Source organism: Montipora capricornis, chromosome 14, assembly GCF_036669925.1.
Source record: "Montipora capricornis isolate CH-2021 chromosome 14, ASM3666992v2, whole genome shotgun sequence".
NCBI classification, from domain to species: Eukaryota; Metazoa; Cnidaria; class Anthozoa; order Scleractinia; family Acroporidae; genus Montipora; species Montipora capricornis.
In genome coordinates, this window is record NC_090896.1 from 18,892,296 (window position 1) to 18,905,893 (window position 13,598).

At 39.3% G+C, this 13,598-nt stretch overlaps 2 long non-coding RNA genes across 2 annotated transcripts; one reads left to right on the forward strand and one right to left on the reverse strand.

The window, feature by feature from the left end:
* Positions 1-245: 245 nt before the first annotated feature.
* LOC138032591 (uncharacterized) lies at positions 246-5,670 on the reverse strand. The gene is made up of 2 exons (XR_011128412.1): positions 3,778-5,670; positions 246-3,100 (listed from the first exon to the last, which is right to left on the reverse strand). It is a non-coding gene; the product is annotated as an uncharacterized lncRNA (long non-coding RNA).
* LOC138032593 (uncharacterized) lies at positions 3,063-5,060 on the forward strand. Its single transcript, XR_011128413.1, has 3 exons — positions 3,063-3,129; positions 3,219-3,322; positions 3,580-5,060. It is a non-coding gene; the product is annotated as an uncharacterized lncRNA (long non-coding RNA).
* Positions 5,671-13,598: the final 7,928 nt, after the last annotated feature.

A 13,598-nucleotide genomic window follows, 5' to 3' on the forward strand; every position in this document is an offset into this window, starting at 1 on the left:
GATTTGATGTCCCTTACAGGGCACCGTACGAACTAGATGTGTGGCTGAAACTATTTACAAACTGGTGAAAAATATTTTTGTGACCCTCTCCCCACTCCTCCTCCTCCTCCCCGAGGCCCTTTGTGCAATTTTTGCTTTTGAAAGATGCGTGGAACCATGGCATTAACCAGATGATTTATTTCCCGATAATAATAGTATTTCGCACCTTCCGCTGAGCGTATCAACACAAATATGAAATTAGGGGATTTAGGGAATATAAAAAAATTATCATTTATTTATCAATTCTTGTTTCCATCTACCACTTTTGAAGATTCAGTTAATCCAAGATGAGGCTGACAGACGACAGACGTAACTGTCACCGTCAACTTGCTGAAATTACCGTCAACACATAATGAAAACAATTTGAACAAATTACAGAAAAGTAACGTATTTACAAGATTGAACAAATTTTACGAATATGTCTTCGCATGATTTTACTTATCGATTCCCTTAAAAACTAATGCTGTCCGGTCCTTTCACTTTTCCTTTTGTTTAGCAAAATAGACACAAGCTATGGCCTAATTGACCTAATAGACTGGCCTAACAGACTGGCAAAATAGACACAAACTATGGCCTACCTAACCGATTAGCAAAGAAACTCACTTTGAATCACTGACACATTTTAAAGACTACGTTGCGTCATCTGCGCTGATAATGAGTTAATTATAAGTTGATTACCTTTTATAATAAAGCCAAGCTAAAAAATTATTCTGGTTGGAACGCACTGGCTTTCAAATTCAAGAATTCGACCATGAATGAATTGGCTTGTGAAAAAACTTTCAGAGGTAATCTAAAATCCGAGGGTAAGTAAAGTTGCTTAAATTTGTGCTGGTAATCATAATTCAGCCAAATTTCGTGTTTTTCTGTCATCGACAGGGTATGTACACAAGCCCAGTGGGAAATGAAATGAACTAAGATAGATAAATAATTTGGTACTTCGGCCAAAAGAACTGAAAAACTCGAGCACTTAAAAGCGTTGATACGAACTCGCAAATGAGGATGAAAATTGACATTACATGTTCTCTTGTTTCAGGCGAAATGTCCTTTTCTCTTATCGCTCTCCAACATGATGATCTGCTGTCTGTATAAATGCCGATGGCGTATTGCAAAGTTGCATCTCATGCGAACTTGAAGTTTCACTATTTTTTCCCTCACATTTCACCTGTCTTCGTCACCTGTCTTCGTCAATAGCAGTAGCAGTAGTAGGAGAATAAACCTCTGTTTGACTGCACTTTTTTGCACTGAAAATTTACAGACTCCTATTGCAATGGTATGTCCCAGAGTTCATTGTGGTAACGAGTGAAGTCTGTTCTTAAGAGTTTGGAGAAGAAAATCACGAAGAAAAAGCACGCCAACACAATCACGACCAAGCTGTATTCAAGAATGATTTCTTGAACTGTAACAAGTCTGACAATTCTGGACTGATTATTGTGGTAAATGTTTATGTTTCGACGTGCACCAGCTTGGTCCATTTCAAGGGCTTTTTGACAATCTGTGCTTTTTAGACCAAGAAAACACGACCAACACTTGAAGTAAAAACTGATCGCAGAAACCTCACATCATCAAATTCATCCTTTGCGAGGTCGGCGCAGTAAAGGTCAAAATGGTGTTGTCTGCTATGTTGGCATTTTGTTTCTCTTATCTGATACCAGATTCTGTAACTAAACCTATCAGTGACAGGTATTCTGTCACTACAGTACATTGAAGTTGATTTCATTTTAGATAGTAGACTTTCGCAATAAAAACCAGCGGCATATGGGGCAATTTGACTGTTAATAATAAATAATAAATTCACTATATTATCATTATAACTACCGCGACAGGGGCAAGGTCCTGTTTCGTTTTAACAATTATGAAGACCACGGTTATTTAAAAGACTGTAATGCAAATTGGTAAGGGAACTAACGTAATCAATGACCCTGTCGATCAACAGGGTCCAAGCGCACTGTGATTCCTAAGGCTTTTCTGTCTCTGTCATCATACACCTCTCGGATTCCAGGGGTGTCAATTTTTGTGTCATACTTACCGCCGCCCCCCACACACCTCCTCTCACGTGCCTTAATTTTCTCAGCGAAAGGTGAAGGGGTTAACCGTTTTCGTCCGCTGAACGGCACGCAAACATGTGCAACATGAACCCGTAAGTTTAAGCCGGATCCCGCAATTCATTTTCACTTAGAATATTGCTCTCTTTTATTGGCTGAGAGCTTCCTCTGCTAGCCTACAAAATAAAGTCATCCATCTAATAACTCTCAATTAATATTAACAGACGAATGACGTCACTTGTTTATTGGGGATAAGACCGATCAAATTATATTGTTTTTCAACCTCTTTCAGTCCAATAGGAATGCAATATCTAGTTCCAGATTGCCATGAAATGCACTGTTCATTGGGCGCCCTTATGTAGGAACGCTTAAAAAGCCTTTGTTTGTGAAGCAATGGTTTAAAGCCCTCTCCCCTTTATTTTGAGATAATTTAATATTCAATGTTTCTTGCATGTTTTTATCACACAACGGAACGTTTCCTCTCTTTTGCATCAAAAGATAAAGGCAAAGCCTGCGCCCCATCGCACTTTGTCTCCGCTCGCTCGCTTTCCCCGCAGGTATCCTTCACGGCGAGGACGAAAATAGCGCCTGACTGCAAGTTGATAAAAACAAGATGCATCCATGCTTGAACCTTTGCAAACAAAATACCTTTGGACAGAGGCCCTTGACCGAGGGGGTTGCCGAATGTTGTCACTTTCTTAACTCCGCACTGAAGACGCAATAGGTAGTTACAACACAATCGTTACAACAGCGACCTGTAATTATCCACCTCTGACAAACCTCAACGCAAATAAAGGACAATCAACAAAACAGGTTTCATTTTAGAAGACATTTTGTTTACCAGAAAGATCTTCTTTCGTCAAACCAATAGTATCTTGGTATTATCCAGTCATATCCTATTAAGCGAACAGCATTTGTGCGGAAATACTTAAAAGAGATTTGCCGATATTAGAAATTTAGAGCACTGAGGTCACCTTAGCCTTTTTTTCCAGAAGTGGCAAACTGTTCAAGCCTGGCACCTGTAAAGAAATTCAGAAAAGGGCAAAAGGTAAATCAGTTTTCAAAACATTTGACACTATCTGTTTTCTTTTATTGTTTATGATAGACTTTTTCATTTCTTGTTTTATCCAATTTTAGATCGTGTTTTACTTTCCGTGTTGTTTTGGGGAGCGAACATATGTTGATAGTTCTTCTTTCGTAAGGCCACGACCTTCTGAAGAATGTCTTTCGGGATAACTGTGGTAAATATTCCTTCAATGCCTTGACAAAATGGGACAGAAACACGAAAATCAAAGTCTACTCTGTTTTTGGGCTGATACGTACTTTAATTTCACATTAAAAGAGTTTTTAGAATAATTTTCTCTGGTATTGTGAGTACGGTGCCATCATTTAGCAGAGCATACTTTCAAAGTTTTTGTTTGTCAAAATACTAATTACTTAAGAGTGATTTACAAGCAATTTAGTACAATGAACGCACCCGTATTACATTTGTTTGCAGCCAATAAGAATGAAGAGATGAACGCAAATCAAAACAAGTTGAGTTTCCGGAAGCCTATCTGATAGTATTTCATTGTGCTTGAATAGCAGCGGAAGGAGGTTGACGTCAATGAAGCTCCAATAATTTTGTTTACTTACAACTTTGTTACGTAAGTTGATTCAATAAATTCCCGTGATGAAAAAAATAAATAACACTTACATTCGGCTATTCCTAGCGAGAACCAACTGTGACTTAAAACTGGAGCGCAGAAGACATGTCTGTGGCACTACAACCAACACAAGAGAGAGACTATCATCACATTGCCTCAGACTTCAGATGCCGTTACATCAGAAGATATTCCACCCAAGAGTTCATTCTGGAGTACTGCATTTTTATCATTTTGCTGGGATTGTTCCTTTTCTTTTCACTTTTCTTCAACTGGATTAAATTCCACTCGTGCTGCAGACAGCAGATATGTGGTTACGAGGCTGTTATTTAAACCCCAAAAAACAAAATTGACCCAGGAACACTAAATAGCTGGGATTGTCTTGGGACAAATCAGATCTAATGCATTGAAGAGCTGAGGTTTCGGTCCAACAACATAATGGTACCCGGATGAAAGAGAAGTGACGTGAGAGGATGATTGAAATGACAGCAGCCTTAAGTGACAAGAACTTAGGACTCAAAGGATAAAAAAGAACTGACAAGGAAACTAACAAAGAGTAAATAATGAAATGTCAGTACGCCTCCATTCCTGGAATGCAAAGGATTCTACGAGAAGGGTCCATGCTGGTAATAACGACGTACTCAAAGTTCCATTCTTGCTTTATGTTCGTAACTATTTGAATAATCTATGACGATAAACTGAATTTTAGCGTATTGTTTTAAAAAGGACTGGCCTGTAATAATCATTTTCGGGCTGTCAACATATCTGACCGTCTTCTGAGAATACAGGTGTGAATCAAACCTTGCCAAATTTATGCATCTCAACTTAGAAAAAGAAACAGTTTCGGGGGCTGAAGCGGAATAATATATAACTGGATTTCAGTTTTTCATTATTTCTTCCTTTTTTCAACTTGTTTATTATTCGTTAATGAAATTTTGCTCGATATTACTTTTTCCGTATTCGTTATTCTTTACCGAATGTTCGAACGCTAAATATTCCTTATTCATTTTTTCTTTTAAGCCGTTATTCATTATTCGCTTCAACCGCCGAAAAAGTTTGATGCCCAAAATTAGCGGCTGCAGGGACATAGAGTGCTGCATTGATTCTGCATCTGCAAACAAAAATCCTGCAAACCTCCTCCTCCTTCTTTAATTACTTTGTCGGTTGTCAGTTAAAATCTTCGATCTTTGTCGGCTGTCGGTAAATCTCAGTTTATGAGTAAAAATACAAGTTAATTATTCATATTTAATATGAAATAAGACCAGTTTAAACTGTATGCAAAGTTTACACGTTGAAATAATTCATTATTTGATTAAAGACGACTGTCAATACTATACTTAGACTACTTACCCTCACAAGTCGAGACGCACAAATGCACGAACAGCCAAGCCGGATCGTGTAATACATGCTCTTTTGACAAGCTCTGAATGTTCTTCATAATTTGATTCGTCATGATCCGAATCTGTCTCATACTCATCAATTTGTTCTTGTCAGTGTGATCCTCAAATACCCCTGTAACATTCCCGTCGTCCACAAATTGTGTGATAAGGAACTTTTCAGAAATTAGCAGGGAAGGTGGAAAACCGAGGAGAGTCACATTTTGTGTACCCCTTCATAAGGGAGGGCCATGAAAAAAATAATCAGCATAAGAGGGGGTCACAAGAAGTGAAGCCGTTGTGATCACAAAGGGATGCTTTAATACTATGGTATAACAAGAATACAAACCAGTCACAGTTTACAGTATGAAATTCATGCCATACAAAATATTTCCTGCCATATGAACAAGTTAAGCCATTGATAGTTTTGAACGCAGTGCTTGTAACTTGGTTTCCAGTGGTAGAAACTGTTATCATCCAATTGAGTCAAAAGCTTTCTTGGTCCTGTTTCCCCAACAGAGAAATCAGTTGTATGTTAGGTTTGCTTTATTAAAAGTGCTGAAACATTTTTTTTTCTACCACTGTATAACAAATTTGAGGGGGGGGGGGTTGTCAAAGAATTTTAGGATGAATTCCAGGGGAGGATCAAAACATTTCAATCCCTTACCGTAGGGAAGGTCATTTATTTTCCCCGCTTTACTGGAAATCTCCACACCCCTACCCTCCTGTTAATTTCTGATGAGTCCCTAACAACGTGTTGTGGTACTGTGCGAATCGAAGGCTCTCTTCAGACTCGTTGCTTTTGGGATGAACAGCGTAGAAAGCGGCGCTCTATTGCGACTTCTTCACCTCATGACTCGACCGCATGGAAGAAAAACGTATAGGCGACCGTATATACTGGTCAGATCAGGCAGTGAAAATACTGCAGCACTCAATTACAAGCCTCTTTGCGGGAAAGGAGCCTGCGTTCCTCCCTGAAAATGAGGAAAAACAGCTCACCTCTGAAGGAATAGAGTCCACCAAAAGATGACATTTCCTAAGCTAGAAATAAATCATACAAAATACTATTGACATGTTAAAGAAAAAAAGACATTACGTGATATTTCCGAATACAAACATCTCCACAATGTTGGACCCTATCGGTTGTCGGTTAATATTTTCCTGTCAGTAATCGATAATTTTTTTCACGTTTTGTTAGTATTCAGTGATATTTATCGCCGTTTGTCGCTAGTCCGCGGTCCATTCAGACCCTGCTTCTTGCTTCCTGTTTGGGCACATGATGACTGTTCAAAAAGAAACTTGACAGAGGACTGGTGAATAAAATCAAGTTCTATTGCTTTTTATGCTTTGTTATTCTTGGTATGCTGTTTCCTATTGGTAAAAGCCTTGGTGTAGAAGATTCTCTTTCGTCTCGCGCGGCCTGCAGCGCTCAAAACTAACTTTGTTGTTTCTAAATAAAACAATAGAAAAAGAGATCCTTCCATCATCAGATCGTGGTGACTAGAGGTTAAAAAAGAACTATGTAAAACGCATTATCTATTATTACAGAAACGCCAAGATTGTCCTTCGCTTTGATAACCACTGCCATTCATAAACAAACAATTATGCAGTTGGCTTTTAATCCAAACCACAAGAAAGTGGGTTTAAATTATTATATATTTTTGTTACCATTGCGTCTTTTTTTGGACAGCTTTCTTTTACTAAGCTCATTAAGGGCGCTACATAAGTACTTCCTTTTTGCATATTTTCTCCATCTCGCCTGGTCAATTATCAGGTTAAGACCCCACTCAGTCCATTGAAGTTATTTTTAGCGTCTGCACATACAATTTTATCTCATAGAATGTTCTCAAAAAACACAATGACGCACAGATTACACGCAAAAAATCTCAGTGAGAAAATACTCTCGCTTCTGCATGGGATAAGGTTTTGCACATTCTCGCGAGATTTGTTCGTGTTACGTACTGTGCAAGGAAAACTGTTGGCATGTTATTTTCCGAAGTATATCTTTAAAAATGCACTTTTATAATTAAAACTCTATCACACAGAGTTACTCTATTGATAATTTTAAAAGGAACTTGAAAAGGCAACATGGCGAGAGTTTGTTTTCTAAGGATTCTGGGTAGATTTTGGTTCCAGACCCTTGAGTCCAAAATTCTGGATCCAACATGTTGCATTCGTTTGGTCACCTCTTTCGACACTTTTCAACAGCGTCCAACAATGTTGGATCCGTTAGGACAGACCTGTATGGGTTAATGAAAAGATACTGGAAATACTCACACACAGATATACCAGTTTAATTCGAAACGTAACTTGTCCCGATTTTATAATGACTAAAAAAAAGTAATATCTAAATGGAATAAGGATTCCCGGATTTGAGCTGTACGCACGGGCGTACGTACGTATATGGACGCTACGCCCCTGCCACGTTGTGCAAGTGTTTTTGTTTTCAATTGCTATGGTAGCCATGGTATCATCATAGCCCTTTTCAACTGAACAAAGGTTCGGAAATAGGACCATATGCCGGTTTTTGTAAGAGGTAATGTTGGTGATCTCTTAAGCCGCTGTTACACGTTGAAACTTTTAGCTGAAACTTGTGTGCAACGGCGCTGCAAAACAAGTTTCAGGAGGTATTGCACCGTGTAACATGATCGGTTTTGTGAAACTTTTTTGAACTTCCGTTGTGAAACAAGTTTCACGAAAAGGAGAACCGCTTTCTACTTCTGCAACGGCCGCCAATCGCAGTGGTGATAAAAACAGGAGTTTCGCCGTCTTACACCACTTCGTGAAACTGGTCTCTCTCTTTCTTATTACGGTACGCTGCGTAAGCCATTCAAAAACCGGCCATGTAAACAACATTTCGAGACCAGTTTCAACGTTCCCGAACGAGTTTCGACCTTTTATGTTACACGGTGCAACGACTGCTGAAACTTGTTCAGCAGGCGTTCAGCGGCGTTACACATAAGTTTCAACGTGTAACAGTGGCTTTAACTTTAACAGCTGCACTACTTGGACATTCGTCCCTCCTTAAAAGGATGATGACTCTTTCCGCCATTAGTCTGATTTGATTTTGTCAAAAAAGGCTATAGCTTGTTTCTGTGTTGTTACTGAAGGCGCGTAACAAGAAGTCGCGAACACAACTTTCAGTCGCCCAAGGTCAACTGAAATTCTTATATTAGAATCACCAGTTATAAATACGAGCGAGGCTACAAAGCTAACAGGGAATTGAAAGCGAATCCCACAGTTTCGTTTCGTGCTACTGGACATTCCCCTTTGCTTACATTAGGCTCTCGCTTTCAGTTTGCCTTAAGGGAGATGCCTCTTACCTACCAAACCGTTGCTCTGGACTCCTTCAAACAGCCATTTCTTTAATTCCTTTAACTCTACAGTTATCCTTTTTGCCAAGTGTTTTCTATTTAACATTTCTTTGTCTGGTTCAAATCACAACCACATTTGGTAAATCACGTGACCAAAACAGTAAATGCCTAAAACCTCAGCGAGTAAAATATGTTTTCCACAAATTTTAAACGCAAAAGTGTGTGAACATTCTAGCACAAAATCTGTAGCATAGATTTAAAAGAAGTCATTTCTCAAAATAATTTTGACCTCCCTTGATACATGTACACTTTTCCAAATATCAGTTCCATTTTCTGTCGAAATAGAAATTCCATGCTACAGTTTACGAAAGATGATGGGACAGTTCCCATCCGGTGAAAAAAGTGCCTTTTCCTTTCGTTTCCTGAGAGCTTTTACCTGTTTTACACTGAAACGCACGGCAGAGGACTGGAACTAGTTGTGCATGCGCTTTCTGATTGAAGTGATGTCACATTTCTATTGAAAAAGTTACTTCATAGAACCATCCATGGAACCTTTTTGCAGGGCTCTTTGACTAAAAAGCTTTCTTAGCAACCATTGTCTTTCTGTAGTTAAATGCCACCCCCATTAAAGTGCCTATGAAGCTATTCCGTCTTTTCCCATAATGTAAGGTCGATTTTATCTCTGTGATATCAAAAAAAAAGTTTAAGGGTAGAAACGATGAAGAAAGCTCTTTTTAAGTCGAAGTTTCGCTTCACACACAGAAAAGTGGTTAATAATTTTCGCGCTGCGAAAACGGTCACGTGACAATTCTGTGACGTAGAAACGACTCAAAGCTTCTTGAGCGTGAGAGAAAAGGTGGTAGATATTGCGTGGCCGGAGGACCCAAATTTAACGAGCTGTAAAAATGGGCAGTTCACAAAAGACGTGAGCATGCACATATTCCCTTCAGAGCCAGTGAGCCAGAAAAAATGCACCAAATTCGTCCGCAGACACCGACCGGGATGGACTCCTTCGAAAACTTCACATCTATGTTCGGTGCATTTGTAGGATACATGTAGCTGTTTCGAACACAGGCTGACGTTGTCGAAGGACAGCAATCTTCCAAAGTCAAACAGATTTCTCTTAACTACAGCTATCCCCACAATGGATATCGTGGTGCCCTAGAAGTCTCCTGACAACAAATGAAAAAATTAAAACTAAAACTAGTGAGCAACACACTGAGAACTGTTGTTGTCAGTAAAACGTGTTTCATTTTCCGACCCGTTTCGTCTAACTTTCGTAGACTTCTTCAGGGAGTTTTACAAGCAAACACTCTACGTCTGTATTTATGAGCAAATGCCCACAAAATTCAAATATAGTCCGGTAAGACTTGAAAATTTAAATTCACCCTACTTTTGTATATAAGTAGACCTCGGTAAAAGTAAAAACGCCATGCGTTTTCTTTCCTTAAATATTTCGGTATTTCCGAGAAAAACGACATTTTCGATTTCACGTCCTGGCATCAAGTTAGCGAGTCCCAACCGGGCTGAAAATCGACCATTTTCATTCGCTTCGCGTGTCGCATTTATTGAATGCAGAAAAGTTGTAATACAACCAACTTTTTGCATAACTCTTCCTTGCCGAAAAAAGCACAATTACAGGAAAATTGGATTAATCTAATTATTTGGTGGTTAACAAAAGTAGAATGTTCTCAGACGAAGTCGACGGTGGGTGAAAAGAATTGACATTTTGACCTTGTGCCATATCTCGGAATTCCAAAAGATTTTAGATTCTAACTATATAAGGATAGGTCTTCCAATATATGTAAAGTTCAGTTTGGGCAAATGAATAAGCACTCGTCAAAAAATTATTCAAATCGTACAGAAAAATCAAAATCACGCCAGTAGTCGAATGCGTGACCAAACATTATTTATAATTAATGAAATCCCTTCATTTCGATATATCTGCCCCGGGGGGGGGGGGGGGGGGACTCCCATATGAAACAGACGGGGATGCTCGTCGGAAATTTTGAATTTAACCCCTAAAGGAGACCAATCTAGGCGTGGCTTAAGCAAATTTTGACCCCTAAAAGAGACCGTTTTAAAACACAAAAATACGACACGCAATGAGTTTTAATGATAAAGGCATAGTCATCGAATGCTTTTATCTAAAAAGAAAATTTAAAAGGAAATTTGACCTCTGTTTCTCTTCGCATAATTCTGTGTTACTTCGCGGAACCCTAAACGAGACCTTGGTGGCATAAAATATTGGCGCTTTGCCCAGAACACCCTAAGCGAGACCAAAATCCAAAATTTACATCCCTAAGCGAGACGACGAGCATCCCCGTCTGTTTCATATGGGAGTCCCCCCCCCCCCGGGATATCTGCATTACTAAAGTACACTGCAACATAAATATGTTCACGTTAGCTCGGATATGATATCTTGACTGTCAAACAACGTTTCTCTCCAGTCATTTCTTCAATGGCGTTCCGCTAAGTTTGTAAGACGAGAACCTCTGTAACGGGCATCTGTTTGGTAGATTTAACCACAAAAAGCGATTTTGCGAAGTCCCTATGAAACCTGTACCTTGGTGGTTCATTGTATTGCTCGATAGAATCACGCAACCTGCTTTGAAGCAGAAATAGCCAGTGACAACGAATAAGCCACATGTGTGATCGCTCCGTCTTACTAATTTGCATATTGTGCAGCATGTGGCAAAATTCTTTGCACTGGGTAGGGGTGGGGATTTTTGTAAGCTGAGCGTCTGCCAATGTAACATGCAACAAAAAAAAAACGCATTGGAATCTCAGTACTGTGGTTCTACGGAAAACGAAATTAGAATTACTTTTTTTTGTATATTCCATACTATTGACCATGCGACAAAAATGTTGCTTTTTTTGAGATTTAATTTTGTTTACTTTTCCTAAACGACAGTAACTTAATTCACTGATACCAAATAAAGTAAAAGAAAGTCCTTTTTCCCACGAGAAATTTGTGCAAAGCCGCTGTTAAAATCATGGCAGTTTCGTGTTCTTTTAAAGCAATAGTTGGTAGTCGTTGTTCTCACGATCGACATGGCCATAGCAAATTATGCATCAGTCAATTCCAGCCGTTCCCCACCCCCTCCCCCCCACCCCCGGGCTAATCCCCTGGCATTAGCATTTTCCCCCGGGAGGGGATGAAGAAAGAGGGCAAATGCCCCGTCCCCGGGAACATTGCCTTCTAACACATCTGCAGTTTTTTTATTAACCAGTGAATAAAACGTTCAAATGTTCAGTATTTTAATACAACGGTAAGACTTCAAGGACAACAGGACGTGTTAGTTGATTCTTATTTTATTTATTTCCTTATATTTCGTTTTTAACAGCTTGCTAGAGGATAGCGTGACATTAAATATTTTGTTGTATAAAAACCATTTGTTTTGAATATTTTGACTAGAATAACGACAATCAACAACAATTACCAGTTAGAAATCGCACAAATTTATATTTTATTTCCATACTTTTTAAGCTCGGAAGATCAGTCTCGAAGATCGCATCATTTGAATTCGGAAATCTTAAGTATTTTAACTCCACTTTCATGAATTTAAAAAAAATGCTAGGCTAGTTTTGAAGGCGAAATATAGTTCACCTTGCCGCTTATATGTATATGCTTACAAGTGATGAAGAAATCAGTACCTAAAAAACATACCTTAAAAAACATCTGCAAGTTTCTCTAGTCCCTGACGGACAAGCCATTGATCGACAAACGCCTCGTCTTTCCAGATGAACTCATCCATGGAACTTTGTCAAATGCCCGGGGGTCGCCCCAGGGTACGCAAATGCCCAGCCCCCGAGCCGCCATAAAATTGCGAATGCCCCAACCCCGGGACTGACAACGTGAGCAAATACCCCGCGGTTTCCCGGGGGAAGGGGAGATGGGCACTGCTGGAATTGACTAATGCATTAGAATTTTAGAATGAGGTCTACAAGACATCGGGAGAAGAGTCCGTCGCAGCTGGTCAATTTCCGATTTTTTTAAATTCAGGCTTTGCTGGTCAGTTTTTGATTTTGATTTCTCTGACGCTTTATTTTCTCCTTACACAGTCTGTTCTCTTGATTAGTGACCAGTGAAAGTATTCATTTTTTATGCGGTGAAGGGGCTTTCTTGTTCTGTAGTCCGCTGAAATCCCCAACCTCGCCCCTATGTGCAAATGGTATTGCGTGCGCTTGCCTCGGGCATAAATATGCAAATTACGCGTTGAAAGTCAACAACACGGAGGACCATCAAAGAGTCATCAAATGTCATCAAAATGGCAACCCAAAAGTCAAAACTTGAATAACACTTAAGCTGTTTACTGCTTACTAAATCAAAGGACACAGACATTGATACAGATAGTGATACATACAATGAATACATATGCAATTGTGGACCAGAACTTATTCAGTTAGCCTGCGTAGCAAGCGTTTCCGTGCTGTTTCAGAGCAAAGTTTTTGCCTCTCGTTTCATTTCTCGCGCGGCCAAAACCGAGAATCTCGTTCCTCGGTCTTTCTTTGCTCCGAAACAGAAAAGGAAACGCTTGCTACGCAGGCTATATTCAGTTTATTGTGTTTTTTTTTTTAAATTGTTATGTGGGAAGTTTTCGAAAACGCCGCTGACAATATACAGGGAAAGAAACAGTTTGCAAAATTCACGATGTCACAAATCAAAGAGGTTAAGCATTTTTCTCATATTTATACCTTTGTAACGCTGACTTTTCGAACCGAAGTAATATTAGTATGGAGATGGCGGATACAATGATAATATTCTCTTGGTCACGCAAAGGCATCCCAAGCTCGGTATACGATTTATAGACTTTGTATGGTAAAATTAACTTTGAGCTTATAAATGCTCAAAAAAGCTGTAAATGTAGAAATAAACTTCGCTTACCTCTACGTCCAGTTGTCGTCGTCTTTTCTGTGCAATCGTAGGGCAAACTGTGTCCGTTTTAGCCGGGTTTGTGGCTTACGAATTTTTGCGATGTCGTCAGTTGTCATTTCCCCTCATAAAGCGGTAATGACAACTAAAGACAAGTTTACTTCTACATTTACAATTTATTTGAGCATTTATAAGCTCGAAGTTAATTTTCCCATACAAAGTCTATACATAGTTTACCGAGCTTGGGCTGTCTGTGGATCACGCACTCGACACCGCTGGCGTGATTTTGTGTCTAGTGTAAGCGATCT